The sequence below is a fragment of the Nerophis lumbriciformis genome, linkage group LG39, assembly GCF_033978685.3.
Source record: "Nerophis lumbriciformis linkage group LG39, RoL_Nlum_v2.1, whole genome shotgun sequence".
Classification (NCBI taxonomy): Eukaryota; Metazoa; Chordata; class Actinopteri; order Syngnathiformes; family Syngnathidae; genus Nerophis; species Nerophis lumbriciformis.
In genome coordinates this window covers 2363055-2385190 of record NC_084586.2, presented here as the reverse complement: position 1 = coordinate 2385190, position 22136 = coordinate 2363055, and the positions used below count along the sequence as shown (strand labels likewise).

Genomic DNA, 22136 nt, shown 5'->3' with positions numbered 1-22136 from the left:
ATAGGTCATCAAATCTCAGCAACAAGCTGTAATATCTTACTGAGATCATTTAGGATCAAAACCCTTCAAACAAGTAAAACACTCTAACATAAAATCTGCTTAGTGAGAAGAATTATCTTATCAGACAGAAAATAAGCAAATATCATCCTTATTTGAGATATTTAATCTTACTTGTATTTAAATTTTTGCAGTGAAAACATTAGACAAAATCCAAAGCAACTTTTCCTATAAGAAAAAGAAACTACAAAATTCCCACAGAAATTTTGATGGGGCCCCCCCATCCGTGCTGTAAATTGCTGGCCCGGAATTGATTGAAGCTAAAAATCCAGCATAAAACGTTAGCATGCTAATGTTAGCTTTTAATAATTCAAAACGGTTATTATACTTGCAAGGTACCCATGAATTTCAAGTTGAAATGATCAAAATGTGTTAAAAAATGCTAGCACAAAGGTTAGCATGCTAATGTTAGTATGATAACATAGGAAAAGTTAGCATACTTCCAAGATGACTCTAAGTATCAAAATCCCTGATTTTTAGGTTAAAACGTACACAATTAGCTGAAATTCTTGTATGAAGCGTTAACATGCTAACATTAGCATGTTAACATGGAAGCAGTTTGCATACTTGTAAGATGACCGCAAGTCTTGAAATTCAAGGTCTTAAGGTTCAAATGTATACAAATTGCCAAAATATTAGCATCAAACGCTAGAATGCTAATGGTATGTTGATGACAGGAAAAATTAACATTTGTCGCCATAGGATGTCACAAATTATCAAAATGCATGATAATTAGGTTAAGATGAATAAAAATAGCTAAAATGCCAATATAGAACGTTAGCATGATGAAATTGGAAATGTTAGCGTACTTCTAAAATGGCGCCAAGTATCAAAAGGCTTGATGTTTGGGTTCAGATTAATAAAATTATTTCAACTGCTCTCATAAAATGTTAGCATGATGACATTGGAAATGTTAGCATGATGACATTGGAAATGTTAGCGTCCTTCTAAAATGGCGCCAAATATTAAAAGGCTTGATACTTAGGTTAAGATGAATAAAACTAGTTAAAATGCTAGCATAAAACGTTAGCACAAGGACATTGAAAAAGTTAACATACTTCTAAAATAGTGTCGTAATACCACTTATTTATCCATAACCCATTGTTTACGTCGTCATTTTAACGTCTGGCCTGTGGCTAATTTAACAAGAGCATTTTTAAGTTCCCTGAAAGAACTACTGATGCATGCTAATGTTAGCCTTTAATAATTTAATACGGTTATTATACTTGCAAGTTACCCATGAATTTTAAGTTAAAATGATCAAAATGTGTTAAAAAATGCTAGCATAAAGGTTAGCATGCTAATGTTAGTAGGATAACATAGGAAAAGTTAGCATACTTCCACGATGACGCTAAGTGTCAAAATCCCTGATTTTTAGGTTTAAACGTACACAATTAGCTGAAATTCTTGTATGAGGCTTAGCATGATAACATTAGCATGTTAACATGGGAGCAGTTTGCATACTTGTAAGATGGCCGCAAGTATCGAAATCCAAGGTCTTAAGGTTCAAATGAATTCAATTACCGTATTTTTCGGACTATAAGTCGCTGTTTTTTTTCATACTTTATGAAAGTTGCATAATGTTTTTTTCCTTCTTTATTATGCATTTTTGGCAGGTGCGACTTATACTCCGAAAAATACGGTAGCCAAAATATTAGCATCAAACGCTAGAATGCTAATGGTATGTTGATGACAGGAAAAATGAACATTTGTCGCCATAAGATGTCACAAATTATCAAAATGCATGATGATTAGGTTAAGATTAATAAAAATAGCTAAAATGCCAATATAGAACGTTAGCATGATGAAATTGGAAATGTTAAATGGCGCCAAGTATCAAAAGGCTTGATGGTTGGGTTAAGATGAATACAATTAGTTAAACTGCTCTCATAAAATGTTAGCATGATGACATTGGAAATTTTAGCGTCCTTCTAAAATGGCGCCAAATATTAAAAGGCTTGATGTTTAGGCTAAGATGAAGAAAACTAGTTAAAATGCTAGCATAAAACGTTAGCACGAGGACATTGGAAAAGTTTACGTACTTCTAAAATAGTGTCGTAATACCACTTATTCATCCATAACCCATTGTTTACGTCGTCATTTTAACCTCTGGCCCGTGGCTAATGTAACAAGAGCATTTTTAAGTTCCCTGAAAGAACTGCAAAACACTTTGATATACTGTAGACCCCCAAATTTTATTTCAACTATCTGAATTGTTTCAATGACCAAATATATTTTTACCAATAAAATGTGCTTACATATAATTATTTTGTAGTTCATTTTTTAGAATCACAAGGCGCTGAAAATCATACTAAACACTAAAGGTAATTAATTATATGTATTATTTATATATTATTGGTTCTATTTTTGATATCATTGTTTGGTTAATCATCTAAAGTGGGACAATCTATGAAGGAAACAGTATTACAAACTGATCTGGGTGAGGTACACCTGTTGAAGCTAAAAAGGTCTGTCCGTCTGCAGAGGTGGGTAGTAACGCGCTACATTTACTCCGTTACATCTACTTGAGTAACTTTTGGGATAAATTGTACTTCTAAGAGTAGTTTTAATGCAACTTACTTTTACTTTTACTTGAGTATATTTATAGAGAAGAAACGCTGCTTTTACTCCGCTACTTTTATCTACATTCAGCTCGCTACTCGCTACTCATTTTTATCGATCTGTTAATGCACGCTTTGTTTGTTTTGGTCTGTCAGACAGACCTTTAAAGTGCCTGCCTTACTGGTGACGTTTCACTCCGTTCCACCAATAAAATGCAGTCACTAGTGACGTTTGACTCCGTTCCACCAATCAGATGCAGTCACTGGTGACGTTGGACCAATCAAACAGAGCCAGGCGGTCACATGACCTGACTTAAACAAGTTGAAAAACTTATTGGGGTGTTACCATTTAGTGGTCAATTGTACGGAATATGTACTGTACTGTGCAATCTACTAATACAAGTTTCAATCGATCAATCAAAAGTGTGAAGGAAAAAAGACACTTTTTTATTTCAAACGTACATCCCGTCACAAGCCTAAAGACTGACTGCACAGTTCCTGTCTTCACAATAAAAGTGCCGCTCCATCGCGCCTGCGCTTTCAAAATAAGAGTCTCCGAAAGCCAGCGCAAACAAGCTAGCAAGCTACGGAATTTGCCGCCAATGTATTTCTTGTAAAGTGTGTGAAAACGAATATGGAAGCTGGACAAATAAGATACCAAAAACCAACCACTTTCATGTGGTATTAGACAGAAAGGAGGAACTTTTTTTCTCCTGCATTTGAAAACGTGGACGTTAAGCACTGCAGTCTGATTACAATCAATGCAAGTCATCAGAATCAGGTAATACACCAACTTATATTCTTGTCAACATGAAAGAAAGGAATCTATATGTGTTAAACATGCATGTATATTCATTAAAACACCTTTAACATGTAAACAAAAACGGCAAAATAAATAAATATAAATGATATACTGTATATATCAATGTATGTGTATATATGTATATATATATATATATATATATATATATATGATATGTGTGTGTATGTTACTCATCAGTTACTCAGTACTTGAGTAGTTTTTTCACAACATACTTTTTACTTTTACTCAAGTATATATTTGGGTGACTACTCATTACTTTTACTTGAGTAATAAATCTCTAAAGTAACAGTACTCTTACTTGAGTACAATTTATGGCTACTTTACCCACCTCTGTCCGTCTGTGATTGATCAGGCAAAATGCAACACCCTGACAATGTGTTTTATTCTACTTGCTACATCCTGAAGCAATGGAAGCTGCCTAAAAAGCTGCTTTGATGCTTAAAGGCGTGCGCTGCTCTTACTTCTCTGTGACAGAACTTGGCGTCTTCCTAGCGGTGGCATTCTGAAGCCTCCATCACGCCTCGGACCACATGAGGAAGAAGTCTCCCTGCCAACGACATGCCTCAAACCACACCATGTCTTGTTGGCACTTTAAAGGGGAAGCGCGCTTTTTTGCGGGGGAATGTTGCCTATCATTCACAATCCCTATGTGAGACAAGAATGCATGTTTTTTTTTTGTATGCATTCTGAGTCGTAAAATATGGCAAGTAACAATGCAGCTGACAGGAGTACACTATAGCGCCCTTAAAGACCTCTAAAAAAAACTGCCAACAAAACTCCATTTACATGTCCCGATCTGAATTTGAACCAAATATTAGCGATATTGTTATTATTATCGCTAACTCGGACAAACTATTTTTAGCCGCGCTGTGATAGAGAGCTAGCCAGCATACAGTATGCTGCTATATAGACATACTGAGCTGCTGCATCGCCTGTGAGTTGGTGAAAGTGAATTCCAGATTATAAGTAGACAAAATGGAGGAAAAAGTATATCTCGATATATTTTTACTTAAACTCAATATTCGATATATATCTTGATACATTTTTCGGTGAAAGTATACTAGAGATGTCCGATAATGGCTTTTTTGCCGATATTCTGATATTGTCCGACTCTTAATTACCGATTTCGATATCAACCGATACCGATATATACAGTCGTGGAATTAACACATTATTATGCCTAATTTTGTTGTGATGCCCCGCTGGATGCATTAAACAATGTAACAAGGTTTTCCAAAAATAAATCAACTCAAGTTATGGAAAAAAATGCCGACATGGCACTGCCATATTTATATTGAAGTCACAAAGTGCATTATTTTTTTTAACATGCCTCAAAACAGCAGCTTGGAATTTGGGACATGCTCTCCCTGAGAGAGCATGAGTAGGTTGAGGTGGGGGGATGCAGGGGGTGTATATTGTAGCGTTTCGGAAGAGTTAGTGCCGCAAGGGGTTCTGGGTATTTGTTCTGTTGTGTTTATGTTGTGTTACGGTGCGGATGTTCTCCCGAAATGTGTTTGTCATTCTTGTTTGGTGTGGGTTCACAGTGTGGCGCATATTTGTGACAGTGTTAAAGTTGTTTATACGGCCACCCTCAGTGTGACCTGTATGGCTGTTGACCAAGTATGCCTGGCATTCACTTGTGTGTGTGAAAAGCCGTAGACATTATGTGATTGGGCCGGCACGCAAAGGCAGTGACTTTAAAGTTTGTTGGCGGTATGTACTTCTCCCTACGTCCGTGTACACAGCGGCGTTTTAAAAAGTCATACATTTTACTTTTTGAAACCGATATCGATAAAATTTCCGATATTACATTTTAAAGCATTTATCGGCCGATAATATCGTCAGTCCGATATTATCGGACATCTCTAAAGTATACATATAAAGATATACATTTTTAGCGATATTCAGGTAAATTGAAGTGAATGACAACTGTACTGTAAACTTTATTAGTCAAGATGCAGCGTATGCTGCTATATAGACATGCTGAGCTGCTGCATCGCCTGTGAGTTGGTGAAAGTTAATTCTAGATTATAAGTAGGGCTGGACGAAAAAATATATCTCGATATATTTTTACTTAAACTCGATATTCGATATATATCTCGATATATTTTTCGGTGAAAGTATACATATAAAGGTATTAATTTGAGCGATATTCAGTGAAAATGAAGCGAATGACAACTGTACTGTAAACACTTTTATTAAACCAGTTAGTCAAGATGGGTATTAACAGCACAGAAAATAAACTGTTTAAGTGGCACAGAATTACATAACATAAATAAAATAGAAAAATATTATTTCTACATAAAATAAATAACAACAAATAATACAAAATGTATCAAACTCAGATAAAAACATACATTTGCAGGCAGGCACTTTGTGATTTCCCTTCTTGGTTTCATGACCCGCTCTATCTTGCCTCTGATTGGCCTGTCCATAACCAATCGTGACTCAGCATAGTAAACAACCAACCAATCATGGATGTTCTTATACGTGCAGGCAGGTCTTGGAGGAAAGGGAGGGGTCTAGTAAGTAGCCCATGAAGAGGGAGCGGGGGAGAACAAGGAACACAACAAATAAGCGGCGTTTGGTCATTTTAACATGAAATAAATTATATTGATCTTACGATATTTTCTTAATTGATATCTTGTTTAAAAATATATCGATATATCTTACAAACTCGATATATCACCCAGCCCTAATTATAATTCATGCCTCTCACCTGGATAGTAGACGGTTGTGGACATAAACCCACAAGTTGGTCAACTTTGACATCCAACTTAGACCCGGAGATGGCGAGAAAGACGCTCGTTTGTGGCACTTTTTTAACCCTTCGTGAGGACTATGAAGAATTGTTCATGTAAAGGGGAAGATATAAACATCCCATCAGTCTTTATCCCGGTGAGAGCAGACATTGTACAGTAAGTGATTGTTTTATTTTGTTTGTAGTATATATATCTTATTTAGCACTTAGCAGTACTGCTACATGATGCTTAGTGTTTCACTAAAGCTGCATCTGTTTATCACTCAGCTTCTACATTTTGTAGATCATCCTCCTTATATTCAGGACCAAAAATACCTGTTTCGCGATCATTTGTCCCAAAGTAGTTTTTGTTGTTGTCTCATCAAGTCTGCCATGATTGGTAGTGTTGTTGGGATGTGTCTGTGAAATTAATATGCTTAAAATGTGAAAAAATACATATACAGTGGGGCAAAAAAGTATTTAGCCAGCCACCAATTGTGCAAGTTCTTCCACTTAAAATGATGACAGAGGTCTGTAATTTTCATCATAGGTACACTTCAACTGTGAGAGACAGAATGTGAAAAAAAAATCCAGGAATTCACATTGTAGGATTTTTAAAGAATTTATTTGTAAATTATGGTGGAAAATAAGTATTTGGTCAATAACAAAAATTCAACTCAATACTTTGTAATATAACCTTTGTTGGCAATAACAGAGGTCAAACGATTACTATAAGTCTTTACCAGGTTTGCACACACAGTAGCTGGTATTTTGGCCCATTCCTCCATGCAGATCTTCTCGAGAGCAGTGATGTTTTGGGGCTGTCGCCGAGCAACATGGACTTTCAACTCCCTCCCCAGATTTTCTATGGGGTTGAGGTCTGGAGACTGGCTAGGCCACTCCAGGACTTTCAAATGCTTCTTACGGAGCCACTCCTTCGTTGCCCGGGCTGTGTGTTTGGGATCATTGTCATGCTGGAAGACCCAGCCACGTTTCATCTTCAAAGCTCTCACTGATGGAAGGAGGTTTTGGCTCAAAATCTCACGATACATGGCCCCATTCATTCTTTCCTTAACACGGATCAGTCGGCCTGTCCCCTTAGCAGAAAAACAGCCCCAAAGCATGATGTTTCCACCCCCATGCTTCACAGTAGGTATGGTGTTCTTGGGATGCAACTCAGTATTCTTCTTCCTCAAAACACAAGGAGTTGAGTTTATACCAAAAAGTTCTATTTTGGTTTCATCTGACCACATGACATTCTCCCAATCCTCTGCTGTACCATCCATGTGCTCTCTGGCAAACTTCAGACGGGCCTGGACATGCACTGGCTTAAGCAGGGGACACGTCTGGCACTGTAGGATTTGATTCCCTGTCGGCGTAGTGTGTTACTGATGGTAACCTTTGTTACTTTGGTCCCAGCTCTCTGCAGTCATTCACCAGGTCCCCCCCCGTGTGGTTCTGGGATTTTTGCTCACCGTTCTCATTATCATTTTGACCCCACGGGATGAGATCTTGCGTGGAGCCCCAGATCGAGGGAGATTATCAGTGGTCTTGTATGTCTTCCATTTTCTGATAATTGCTCCCACAGTTGATTTTTTCACACCAAGCTGCTTGCCTATTGTAGATTCACTCTTCACAGTCTGGCGCAGGTCTACAATTCTTTTCCTGGTGTCCTTCGACAGCTCTTTGGTCTTGCCATAGTGGAGTTTGGAGTCTGACTGTTTGAGGCTGTGGACAAGTGTCTTTTATACAGATAGCGAGTTCAAACAGGTGCCATTAATACAGGTAACAAGTGGAGGACAGAAGAGCTTCTTAAAGAAGAAGTTACAGGTCTGTGAGAGCCAGAGATCTTCCTTGTTTGAAGTGACCAAATACTTATTTTCCACCATAATTTACAAATAAATTCTTTAAAATTTCTACAATGTGAATTCCTGGATTTTTTTTCACATTCTGTCTCTCACAGTTGAAGTGTACCTATGATGAAAATTACAGACCTCTGTCATCATTTTAAGTGGGAGAACTTGCACAATCGGTGGCTGACTAAATACTTTTTTGCCCCACTGTATGTTACATGTTATTATAAATGTTACTTGTTACTACCTTACATATACAGTCGTGGTCAAACGTTTCCAATCATTTCTACAACTCTTATTTTTTTGTGATAGAGTGATTGGAGCACATACTTGTTGGTCACAAAAAACATTCTTGAAGTTTGGTTCTTTTACAAATTTATTATGGGTCTACTGAAAATGTGAACAAATCTGCTGAGTCAAAAGTATACATACAGCAATGTTAATATTTGGTCACATGTCCCTTGGCAAGTTTCACTGCAGTAAGGCGCTTTTGGTAGCCATCCACGAGCTTCTGGTTGAATTTTTGACCACTCCTCTTGACAAAATTGGTGCTGTTCAGCTAAATGTGTTAGTTTTCTGACATGGACTTGTTTCTTCAGCATTGTCCACACATTTAAGTCAGGACTTTGGGAAGGCCATTCTAAAAACCTTAATTCTAGCCTGATTTAGCCATTCCTTTACCACTTTTGACGTGTGTTTTGGGGCCATTGTCCTGTTGGAACACCCAACTGCGCCCAAGACCCAACCTCCGGGCTGATGATTTTAGGTTGTCCTGAAGAATTTGGAGATAATCCTCCTTTTCCATTGTCCCATTTACTCTCTGTTAATCACAAGTTCCATTGGCAGCAAAACGGGCCCAGAGCATAATACTACCACCACCATGCTTGACGGTGGGCATGATGTTCCTGGGATTGAAGGCCTCACCTTTTCTCCTCCAAACATATTGCTGGGTATTGTGGCCAAACGGCTCAATTTTTGTTTTATCTGACATCACATAGACAAAGATAAGACCTTCTGGAGGGAAGATCTACCAAAAGTGCCTTATTGCAGTGAAACTTGCCTAGGGGGACATGTAAGCAAATATTAACATTGCTGTATGTATATTTTTGACCCAGCAGATTTGCCCACATGTTCAGTAGACCCATAATAAATTCATAAAAGAACCAAACTGCATGAATGTTTTTTGTGACAAACAAGTATGTACTTCAATCACTCTATCACAAAAAAATAAGAGTTGTTGAAATGATTGGAAACTCAAGACAGCCATGACATTATGTTCTTTACAAGTGTACGTAAACTTTTGACCACGACTGTATACAGGGTTAAAAAAACATTAAAAGTCAATAAATGGATTTTTGAGATAACTAATGTCTTAAATGGTATTAAAAAGCATTAAATGTGATGTCTCGAGGTATTAAAAAATGTAATCGGTCAATCAATCAAACAATAAATGAAAATGAACTTAACGTTGCGGCCATAGATAAATTGCCTTGTTAAATTCAAACTGGACGCGAGGTCTTTTAAGGTACGAAAGCGCAACCTCAATAGCGGACACTCTGCTGGACGGTAAACTCCGGGGGCCCAAACTTTGCCATTCTTTTGTCACCGTTGGCGTGTCGTCCTTAACTGTGACACCGTGTCATGGTGAACTTGTTTCATACACGACTCCTTTATTTCAGTCTGCAGTTCAACCTACTCAGTGGCCTAGTGGTTAGAGTGTCCGCCCTGACATCGGCAGGTCGTGAGTTCAAACCCCGGCCGAGTCATACCAAAGACTATAAAAATGGGACCCATTACCTCCCTGCTTGGCACTCAGCATCAAGGGTTGAATTTGGGGGTTAAATCACCAAAAAATGATTCCCGGGCGCGGCCACCGCTGCTGCTCACTGCTCCCCTCACCTCCCAGGGGGTGAACAAGGAGATGGGTCAAATGCAGAGGAGAAATTTCACCACACCTAGTGTGTGTGTGACTATCATTGGTACTATTAACCAGAGGTGGGACCAAGTCATTGTTTTGCAAGTCACAAGTAAGTCTCAAGTCTTTGCCCTCAAGTCCGAGTCAAGTCCCGAGTCAAGACAGGCAAGCCCCGAGTCAAGTCCAAAGTCAAGACTGGAAAGTCTCAAGTCAAGTCCTAAGTCCTGCATTTTGAGTTTCGAGTCCTTTCAAGTCCTTTTAACCACAGACTAATATATTAACACAGATTGTGTATGCTTTTCAAATGCTGTATTTATTTATTAAAACAAGTGCATTTTAAATTGCAGGAAAGAAAATTGTGCTGACATTGCACTTTATAATAGCACTATTAACCAGTCATTTTAAACATTAACTCATTCCTTTACAGAACAAACACATTGAAAAATAAAGTGCAAATGTACTTATTTGTACAAAAGTGTTAACATTGAAAAAACATGACATATACGTGAACATAACACAAAAGTTGTACTTTTTATATGTCAGGGCCCTATGCTGCATTGCATTTGCAAAAGACCAAATTAGCCAAGAGTCTGTCAGTCATTTGTGCACGATGGGGGCGTAGTATGATGCCACCATGGCTGAAAACTCGCTCCACTGGAGCACTGGAGGCAGGCACTGCCAAGACTCTCATGGCCATTCGGAACAGTGAAGGAAGAGTCTTCATGTTCAATGCCCAGAACAAAAGGGGGAGAGAGTTGTTTTGGGTTGGTGCACTACTTGTAAGTGTATCTTGTGTTTTTTATGTTGATTTAATTTAAAAAAAAAAAATAATAATTCTTGTGCGGCCCGATACCAATCGATCCACGGACCAGTACCGGGCCACGGCCCGGTGGTTGGGGACCACTGAGGTAAACAACCAACAGTATGTCAGAAAGCTAGCTAAAACGGTACACATATTCATAATATAGTATACATTTTAACTGACCTTTATTTTACTATTTTTGTCTTTTTTTTAGGTGGCTAAAATACGCGGTGCTGCTGACCGCCGTCTAACGTTACGTGTGATATATTGACTAACGTAACCCTGCTTAAAAAAAATCACTGAACAAAAAGTATGAATAAGGTAGTGAACTGCAACAGATTCCCGTGTTTGCAATAACGTTATAACGTTAGCAGTGAGTTTACAGCCTCACTGATTTAACTACACAGCAAATAAAAGTCACGTTACTTAGCCAATAAACGCTATCTTACATTCAAAACTTACCGTTCTTTGTGCAACTTCAAATGCCGGACGAAGTTGGAAGTTGTTGACTCTCCATCAGTAATTTTCGAACCGCATGTGTTGCATACTGCAAACTGTTTTGTGTTGACCACCTCGTAATTTTTATACCTAAACGAAATTATTTTAGGCATCATTTTTTGTTCACTGGCGTGTGGTTTGGACATGTCTTCTTCGTTGGTTGTCCTGCAATTTGATTGGATGAATGCTGTGTGATGAAAACAAAGTAGATCTAATTCGATTGGCTGTTGTACTGAGACCACACCAGCTGACACACGCAACGCTGATAGACAAGTACACAATGAAAAATACGGAGCGCTCCCGAATAACTTTTTCATCTTTGGGTTTTGGGGAAAGTAGCAAGTCATGTCAAGTCATGTCAATTCAAAAGGCTCAAGTCCAAGTGAAGTCACAAGTCATTGATGTTAAAGTCTAAGTCGAGTTGCAAGTCTTTTTACATTTTGTCAAGTCGAGTCTAAAGTCATCAAATTCATGACTCGAGTCTGACTCGAGTCCAAGTCATGTGACTCGAGTCCACACCTCTGCTATTAACACAAGTGAGGTAACTTGGCTAACATTGGCAAGTCTTGTGAAGGCAGTGCACTTGACCTACGGTGGCCCAGGATGGACAAAAAAAGCAATTCTCACAATAGAACACAACTCTTTTATATTCTGACGATCCCAAAGTGGATCAATAGTAGTTCATTCAGCTCCAAAACACTTTATAGTGCACTTGCTAAAGTATGTATTGTACCCATTTTAAACAAAAGATGTTAAATTGACTCAGTTTATTTTAATGCATATTGGCATTTAAAATGCATCATTTTCATTCCTAGTATGAACATTAATTATTCCATTAAACAGTTGTACTTTTTTAAAATTAAATTGTATCCTAATTAAAAACGTATCCTCCAGTTAGAGGCATATTTTCAGAGGATATGCGTTTTTGAAGCACGTTTTAAAGAGATACAATTAAAAAACAAAACAAACTTTTGGACATATTATATTGATCAACTAATTCAGAAATGGATGTTTATTTAGAGGGATTAAGTGCAGTCTCTCTTTGAATCATTTTGATTGAAGGTGCGATCTGGAACATTTTAAATGGCCATTGTCCACGGCCGGTGCACAAAGTGAGAACACTGGATACTAATACAGAAAAATAAATAAATAAAAATAAATTCTCAGATGAAACAGTCTTGCGAGCCAATTCTAATTCACCAGATAGCAACATGTTTTTTAAACTATTCAACATTGTTTTTGTCAAATGCTTACAGACAATTGTAGCTTTTGACTATATTTAATTTCAATATGCAGTCGGACATGGGCAATACATTTTTTCTTAAGTTGCATTAAAAAGCATTAAATTAGATTTGCTGATGCGTGTAGAAACCCTGATATACTTACAGTGTGTATATAACATGTTGATGGAGGTTTTTTAGAGCGCTTTATAGGCGTAATAAACAGACTTCCATTTGCGCCATTGTTAGCCGACTTTTGCTAGCGATTATTTATGATTTAGAATGCATGAAATGAAAAGAAAAACATGTATTCTTGTTTTACACAAGGATTGAGAATGATAGACACAATTGCATATTATAGTGCAGTTCAATGTATTTTACTGTACAAAACCCAAAACCAGTGAAGTTGGCACGTTGTGTAAATGGTAAATAAAAACAGAAAAAAAATTATTTGCAAATCCTTTTCAACTTATATTCAATTGAATAGACTGCAAATACAAGATATTTAATGTTCGAACTGAGAAACTTCATTTTTCTTGGCAAGTAATCATTAACTTAGAATTGAATGGCAGCAAGACATAGCAAAAAAGTTGGCACAGGGGCATTTTTACCACTGTGTTACATGGCCTTTCCTTTTAACAACACTCAGTAAACGTTTGGGAACTGAGAAGACACATTTTTGAAGCTTTTCAGGTGGAATTCTTTCCCATTCTTGCTTGATGTACAGCTTAAGTTGTTCAACAGTCCGCGGGTCTCCGTTGTGGTATTTTAGGCTTCATAATGCGCCACACATTTTCAATGGGAGACAGGTCTGGACTACAGGCAGGCCAGTCTAGTACCCGCACTCTTTTATTATGAAGCCACGCTGTTGTAACACCTGGCTTGGCATCGTCTTGCTGAAATAAGCAGGGGCGTCCATGTTAACGTTGCTTGGATGGCAACATATGTTGCTCCAAAACCTGTATGTACCTTTCAGCATTAATGGCGCCTTCACAGATGTGTAAGTTACCCATGTCTTGGGCACTAATACACCCCCATACCATCACAGATGCTGGCTTTTACACTTTGATGACATCTGCCTATTACCTGACACCTGACATGTTAGCTACTTCTCTTTGTTTATAATGTTTATAATGTTTATTTTCCATTTCCTGCTGGATCTACTCTCTAATTTATGCAGCTGCTGTCACATATACTGTATATACTGTAATATTGTACATGGTCATTGGTATATATTGTATATATGTTCTAGACATAATATAATATATCTGGATATATATTATTCTGTACACATATTATGTACAGGTAAAAGCCAGTAAATTAGAATATTTTGAAAAACTTGATTTATTTCAGTAATTGCATTCAAAAGGTGTAACTTGTACATTATATTTATTCATTGCACACAGACTGATGCATTCAAATGTTTATTTCATTTAATTTTGATGATTTGAAGTGGCAACAAATGAAAATCCAAAATTCCGTGTGTCACAAAATTAGAATATTACTTAAGGCTAATACAAAAAAGGGATTTTTAGAAATGTTGGCCAACTGAAAAGTATGAAAATGAAAAATATGAGCATGTACAATACTCAATACTTGGTTGGAGCTCCTTTTGCCTCAATTACTGCGTTAATGCGGCGTGGCATGGAGTCGATGAGTTTCTGGCACTGCTCAGGTGTTATGAGAGCCCAGGTTGCTCTGATAGTGGCCTTCAACTCTTCTGCGTTTTTGGGTCTGGCATTCTGCATCTTCCTTTTCACAATACCCCACAGATTTTCTATGGGGCTAAGGTCAGGGGAGTTGGCGGGCCAATTTAGAACAGAAATACCATGGTCCGTAAACCAGGCACGGGTAGATTTTGCGCTGTGTGCAGGCGCCAAGTCCTGTTGGAACTTGAAATCTCCATCTCCATAGAGCAGGTCAGCAGCAGGAAGCATGAAGTGCTCTAAAACTTGCTGGTAGACGGCTGCGTTGACCCTGGATCTCAGGAAACAGAGTGGACCGACACCAGCAGATGACATGGCACCCCAAACCATCACTGATGGTGGAAACTTTACACTAGACTTCAGGCAACGTGGATCCTGTGCCTCTCCTGTCTTCCTCCAGACTCTGGGACCTCGATTTCCAAAGGAAATGCAAAATTTGCATGGTTGGGTGATGGTTTGGGGTGCCATGTCATCTGCTGGTGTCGGTCCACTCTGTTTCCTGAGATCCAGGGTCAACGCAGCCGTCTACCAGCAAGTTTTAGAGCACTTCATGCTTCCTGCTGCCGACCTGCTCTATGGAGATGGAGATTTCAAGTTCCAACAGGACTTGGCGCCTGCACACAGCGCAAAATGTACCCGTGCCTGGTTTACGGACCATGGTATTTCTGTTCTAAATTGGCCCGCCAACTCCCCTGACCTTAGCCCCATAGAAAATCTGTGGGGTATTGTGAAAAGGAAGATGCAGAATGCCAGACCCAAAAACGCAGAAGAGTTGAAGGCCACTATCAGAGCAACCTGGGCTCTCATAACACCTGAGCAGTGCCAGAAACTCATGGACTCCATGCCACGCCGCATTAACGCAGTAATTGAGGCAAAAGGAGCTCCAACCAAGTATTGAGTATTGTACATGCTCATATTTTTCATTTTCATACTTTTCAGTTGGCCAACATTTCTAAAAATCCCTTTTTTGTATTAGCCTTAAGTAATATTCTAATTTTGTGACACACGGAATTTTGGATTTTCATTTGTTGCCACTTCAAATCATCAAAATTAAATGAAATAAACATTTGAGTGCATCAGTCTGTGTGCAATGAATAAATATAATGTACAAGTTACACCTTTTGAATGCAATTACTGAAATAAATCAAGTTTTTCAAAATATTCAAATTTACTGGCTTTTACCTGTATATATTCGTATATATGTTAGATTTTTTATTTATTGCTATATTAGTCTAGTTATACCCGCATTGTCCTTTCCATCCTTACACTTTCCATCATTGTAACTGAGCTACTGTGTTGAACAATTTCCCTAAGTCTTGCGCCTGTAACAGTCTAGACTCTAGATGGTTCTTTTCCTCTTTGTTTCGGAGGACACAACATCCAGTTTGCAAAAAACAATTTGAAATGTGGACTCGTCAGACCACAGAACACTTTTCCACTTTGTGTCAGTCCATCTTAGATGAGCTCGGGCCCAGCGAAGCCGGCAGCATTTCTGGGTGTTGTTGATAAATGGCTTTGGCTTTGCATAGTAGAGTTTTAACTTGCACTTACAGATGTAGCGACCAACTGTACCGTATTTTCCGCACTATAAGCCGCGCCTAAAAACCACAAATTTTCACAAAAGCTGACAGTGCGGCTTATAACCCGGTGCGCCTTATATATGGATTAATATAAATATTTATTTTCATAAAGTTTCGGTCTCGCAACTACGGTAAACAGCCGCCATCTTTTTTCCCCGTAGAAGAGGAAGCGCTTCTTCTTCTATGGTAAGCAACTGCCAAGGTAAGCACCCGCCCCCGTAGAAGAGGAAGCGCTTCTTCTTCTACGGTAAGCAACCACCCGCCCCCGTAGAAGAAGAAGCGCGCGGGTATTACGTTTCATTTCCTTTGTGTGTTCCATGTTGATATACGACTCCATGCGCGCCCACATCACAGATGGTGTCAAAAAACAAGTGAAGCACACAAATACAACACTCGCCATCATTCCGGGTGGATTAACCAAAGAACTCCAACCGCTCGATATTGGTGTCAACAGGGCATTTAAAGCACGACTGCGAACGGCGTGGGAACAATGGATGACCGAAGGCGAACACACCTTCACTAAGACAGGGAGACAGCGCCGGACGACATACGCCAACATCTGCCAGTGGATCGTAAATGCCTGGGCGGATATTTCGGTCACAACTGTGGTCCGAGCTTTCCGGAAGGCAATGACTTCGACGAGACGGAGCCGGCCATTTTGGATCCCGTATTCGCCCAACTTTTTAATTCGGACACCGAAGGAGAAGAATTCGGGGGATTTATGAATGAAGAATAACTTCAGAAAGTGAGCGTTATGTTTATTTTGTGTGTTGTGACATTAACGTTCGAGCAACATTAAGTTATTGATGTTATTGCACTATTTAGAATTTTACTATGTTTGTGATTGCACATTTGCACATTACCGTACATTTTGGGAGTGAACAGAGTTGTTAGAACGCTGGTTTTTAATATATTATTAAAGTTTGACTGACCTATCTGACTGTTTTTTTGACATTCCCTTTAGCGCAGTTAGATGCGGCTTATAACACGGGGCGGCTTATAGGTGGACAAAGTTTTGAAATATGCCGTTCATTGAAGGCACGGCTTATAACCCAGGGCGGCTTATGGTGCGGAAAATACGGTAGTTACTGACAGTGGTTTTCTGAAGTGTTCCTGAGCCCATGTGGTGATATCCTTTACACACTGATGTTGCTTTTTGATGCAGTACCGCCTGAGGAATCGACGGCCACGGGCATTGTCAGCCTTGCTGCTTACGTGCAGTGATTTCTCCAGATTCTCTGAACCTTTTGTTGATATTACGGACCGTAGATGGTGAAATCCCTAAATTCCTTGCAATAGCTGGTTGAGAAATGTTGTTTTCAAACAATTTGCTCAGGCAATTGTTCACAAAGTGGTGACCCTCGTCCCATCCTTGTTTGTGAATGACTGAACATTTCATGGAAGCTGCTTTTATACCCATTTATGGCACCCACCTGTTCCCAATTAGCCTGTTCACCTGAGGGATGTTCCAAATAAGTGTTTGACGAGCATTCCTCAACCTTCTCAGTCTTTTTTGCCACTTGTGCCAGCTTTTTTAAAACATGTTGCAGCCATCAAATCCCAAATGAGCTAATATTTGCTAAAAATACAGTTTTCCAGTTCAAACGTTAAGTATCTTGTCTTTGCAGTCTATTCAATTGAATATAAGTTGAAAAGGCTTTGCAAATCATTGTATTCCGTTTTTATTTACCATTTACCAAAGGTGTGGACTCGAGTCACATGACTTGGACTCGAGTCAGACTCGAGTCATGAATTTGATGACTTTAGACTCGACTTGACAAAATGTAAAAAGACTTGCAACTCGACTTAGACTTTAACATCAATGACTTGTGACTTCACTTGGACTTGAGCCTTTTGAATTGACATGACTTGACATGACTTGCTACTTTCCCCAAAACCCAAAGATGAAAAAGTTATTCGGGAGCGCTCCGTATTTTTCATTGTGTACTTGTCTATCAGCGTTGCGTGTGTCAGCTGGTGTGCTCTCAGTACAACAGCCAATCAAATTAGATCTACTTTGTTTTCATCACACAGCATTCATCCAATCAAATTGCAGGACAACCAACGAAGAAGACATGTCCAAACCACACGCCAGTGAACAAAAAATGATACCTAAAATAATTTCGTTTGGGTATAAAAATTACGAGGTGGTCAACACAAAACGGTTTGCAGTATGCAACACATGCGGTTCGAAAATTACTGATGGAGAGGCAACAACTTCCAACTTCGTCCGGCATTTGAAGTTGCACAAAGAACGGTAAGTTTTGAATGTAAGATAACGTTTATTGGCTAAGTAACGTGACTTTTTTTTGCTGTGTAGTTAAATCAGTGAGGCTGTAAACTCACTGCTAACGTTATAACGTTATTGCAAACACGGGAATCTGTTGCAGTTCACTACCTTATTCATACTTTTTGTTCAGTGATTTTTTTTTAAGCAGGGTTACGTTAGTCAATATATCACACGTAACGTTAGACGGCGGTCAGCAGCACCGCGTATTTTAGCCACCTAAAAAAAGACAAAAATAGTAAAATAAAGGTAAAATAAATACTACGCCCCCATCGTGCACAAATGACTGACAGACTCTTGGCTAATTTGGTCTTTTGCAAATGCAATGCAGCATAGGGCCCTGACATATAAAAAGTACAACTTTTTTGTTATGTTCACGTATATGTCATGTTTTTTCAATGTTAACACTTTTGTACAAATAAGTACATTTGCACTTTATTTTTGAATGTGTTTGTTCTGTAAAGGAATGAGTTAATGTTTAAAATGACTGGTTAATAGTGCTATTATAAAGTGCAATGTCAGCACAATTTTCTTTCCTGCAATTTAAAATGCACTTGTTTTAATAAATAAATACAGCGTTTGAAAAGCATACACAATCTGTGTTAATATATTAGTCTGTGGTTAAAAGGACTTGAAAGGACTCGAAACTCAAAATGCAGGACTTAGGACTTGACTTGAGACTTTCCAGTCTTGACTTTGGACTTGACTCGGGGCTTGCCTGTCTTGACTCGGGACTTGACTCGGACTTGAGGGCAAAGACTTGAGACTTACTTGTGACTTGCAAAACAATGACTTGTTCCCACCTCTGCCATTTACACAACGTGCCAACTTCACTGGTGTTGGGTTTTGTGCTTGCTACAACCTGAAGCAATGGACGCTGCCAAAAAAAAGCTGCTTTGACTTGGCGTCTTCTTAGCGGTGGCATTCAGAAACCTCCATCACAATTCGACCGCACGAGGAAGAAGTCTCTCTGCCAGCGACCGGTCTCAAACCACACCACGTCTGGTCGGCAATTTAATTAGTAGCGAGTGTTTTTTGGCACGGAGAATGCCACAATTACACGGGCAAGCTGTCTTGGCCGTGCAATAAATGTACCAAATTTGCCGGAGGGGGGTTTTGTCGATAAACGAACGGCAGGTAAAGTGGGGCGTAGGAAAAGTCTCAACGGGTGTGCTGGTGTCAGAAGCCAGCCAGGTGTATAGGACTGGCAAACCCACCTCCCGTGATTCCCGTGGGCAGCCTAAGCCTCAGGTTAGACACTTCATTTGGCTAAAGGATTAGACCAGTAAGCCTTTTAGTGCTAAGCCAGTCACATGAAAACCTAGCATCGCTTAGCATACCCTAGAACAGCTTGTGCCTCCTTTGCGAATTCCCCCGCCCCTCTAGGACTCTAGAGACTCCTCCTGGGCGGCCATGTGGAATTTCCCACAGCGCGGCGCTCCCCCCAGGATTTGGCTATCGCTCTCCTCTCGGCATCCGCCGTTTAAGCCATTTTTGGGCTCTCCTGTCACTCGGCCGTCTGCTGGGTTTCCAAACAATCACAGGTGGTCTCTTGTGGTTGCAGATCTGACCTGAGACCTGGTGGTGGACCGAGAGGCGGGATGAGTTGGGAACGTTCAGCAGCGAGCGCGGTGGAGCACTGAGGTAAGGAACACCACTTTGTCACCACACAATTCCTTTTTATTGAAGGGATGATTTCATTGTCTGTAGCACCTGGGTCACTTCCTGTGACCTTTCACAATAATCACATTTTTAAGCGGCATGACGATAGCGTAAAAGCTGTGCTTCACTTGTCAAATTTGGATGTTAACATTCCTGATGTTGAGCATCGAGACCAGCCAGTGCTTCTGCTCACATGTTTACATTGACACAAAGTTTGGACAGTAGTGTGTACACGTTGCCTCGAGCCTTGCAATGTGCGTAAAGTTGTCTGAAGACTCCATATTCAACTAGGGATGAGCGACACGGTTCAAAATCTGTTATTTATTATCCTGTATTTATATGTGTGTGTGTGTATATTAGGGCTGCAACTAACGATTAATTTGATAGTCGATTAATCTGTCGATTATTACTTCGATTAGTCGATTAATAATCGGATAAAAGAGACAAACTACATTTCTATCCTTTCCAGCATTTTATTGAAAAAAAAAAACAGCATACTGGCACCATACTTATTTTGATTGTTTCTCAGCTGTTTGAACATGTTGCAGTTTATAAATAAAGGTTTATAAAAAAAATTATTTAAAAACAAAAAATTAAAATAAAAAAAAAATAAAAAAATTACTTCTGCGCATAGCATAGATCCAACGAATCGATGACTAAATTAATCGCCAACTATTTTTTTAATCGATTTAATCGATTAGTTGTTGCTGTCCTAGTGTATATATATATATATATTCATATAATTGTGTATATGTTTATATGTATGTGTATATGTATCTATGTATATATGTGTTAATATGTATGTGGGTATATATGTATGTATACGTATGTATATATGTGTACGTATGTATATATGTGTATGTATTTATGTATAAATGTGTATATATGTATAAATATATATGTATAAAATATAAGTATATAATATTTCAGTTCAGTTTGTTTATGCATATATACATATATATATATATATACATATATATATAGATATTTATATATATATATATATGTCTATATATACACTGTATATATATATGTATATATATACACACACACATATACAGTGTACATATATATATATATATATGTATATATATATATATATATATATATATATATATATATGTATATATATATACATATATATATTTATATATATATATATATATATATATATGTATATATATATACTGTATATATATGTGTGTATATATATATATATATATATATACTGTATATATATGTGTGTATGTGTATATATATATATATATATATATATATATATATACTGTATATGTGTATATATATATATATATATATATATATATATACACACATATACAGTATATATATATATACTACTATCTATCTATATCTATATATATATATATATATATATATATATATATATATATATATATATATATATATAGATATATATATATATAGATAGTACAGGCCAAAAGTTTGGACACACCTTCTCATTCAATGCGTGTTCTTTATTTTCACTTCAAACTAATAGCAACTTAGTTTGTCCATATTTTATTTAGCCATGTATTTTATTGTTTTGGTTGTGAATATTTGAGAGTCCCCCAACCCCTCCTTAACAGAGACAGTACCTAGTCTACTGCTTTTGGTTGTGATTTGTATTCAAGTGCAAAATTTTGATTACATTTTATTTTTGTTATTTGTTTTTTTAACCTTTGAGTCGACTTAATTCAAAACTACAAAATAGACACACCCCAATTTTTTTTTAAAGTTATATAGTATTTTTTTTAAACTTTCAACAGTAAACTTCAACAGCTTCAGACCTGTTTTTTTATGGTTAAAAAAAATGTTTTTTTAATGGAAAAGCACAAAATATGCATAATATCAAAAAACGAGGTAATGAGGTAATTACAGCCTACAATTGGTCAATAATTCATAACAACACTAATTGTGTCTTATTATTTTTGGAACAATGACAATTTTTTCCAAAAACTCACACAGTCTTTTCTTAGCCGTAAAACTGGAACGCTCAATTTTTTTTAATATAAAGTGGTAATGTTTTATTATATTTTTTTTACATTTTTGTTTCAATTTTTTCTTCAACAGCTTCAGACTTATCTAAAGACAATGTTTTTGTATACAGTTCAGGCCAAAAGTTTGGACACACCTTCTCATTCAATGGGTTTTCATGACTATTTACATTGTAGATTGTCACTGAAGGCATCAAAACTATGAATGAACACATGTGGAGTTATGTACTTAACAAAAAAAGGTAAAATAACTACAATCATGTTTTATATTCTAGTTTCTTCAAAATAGCCACCCATTGCTCTGATTACTGCTTTGCACACTCTTGGCATTCTCTCGATGGGCTTAAAGAGATAGTCACCTGAAATGGTTTTCCCTTCACAGGTGTCATAGTTTTGATGCCTTCAGTGACAATCTAC

At 37.9% G+C, this 22136-nt stretch overlaps 1 protein-coding gene across 1 annotated transcript in view; it reads left to right on the top strand.

The window, feature by feature from the left end:
* LOC133577666 (thyroid hormone receptor alpha-B) overlaps positions 1-22136 on the top strand; it is a 441457-nt gene that overhangs the window by 62760 nt on the left and 356561 nt on the right. The window contains exon 2 of the mRNA XM_061931639.2: positions 19607-19686. The gene's annotated coding sequence lies outside the window, so the exon portion shown is untranslated. The remainder of the gene's footprint in view (positions 1-19606; positions 19687-22136) is intronic.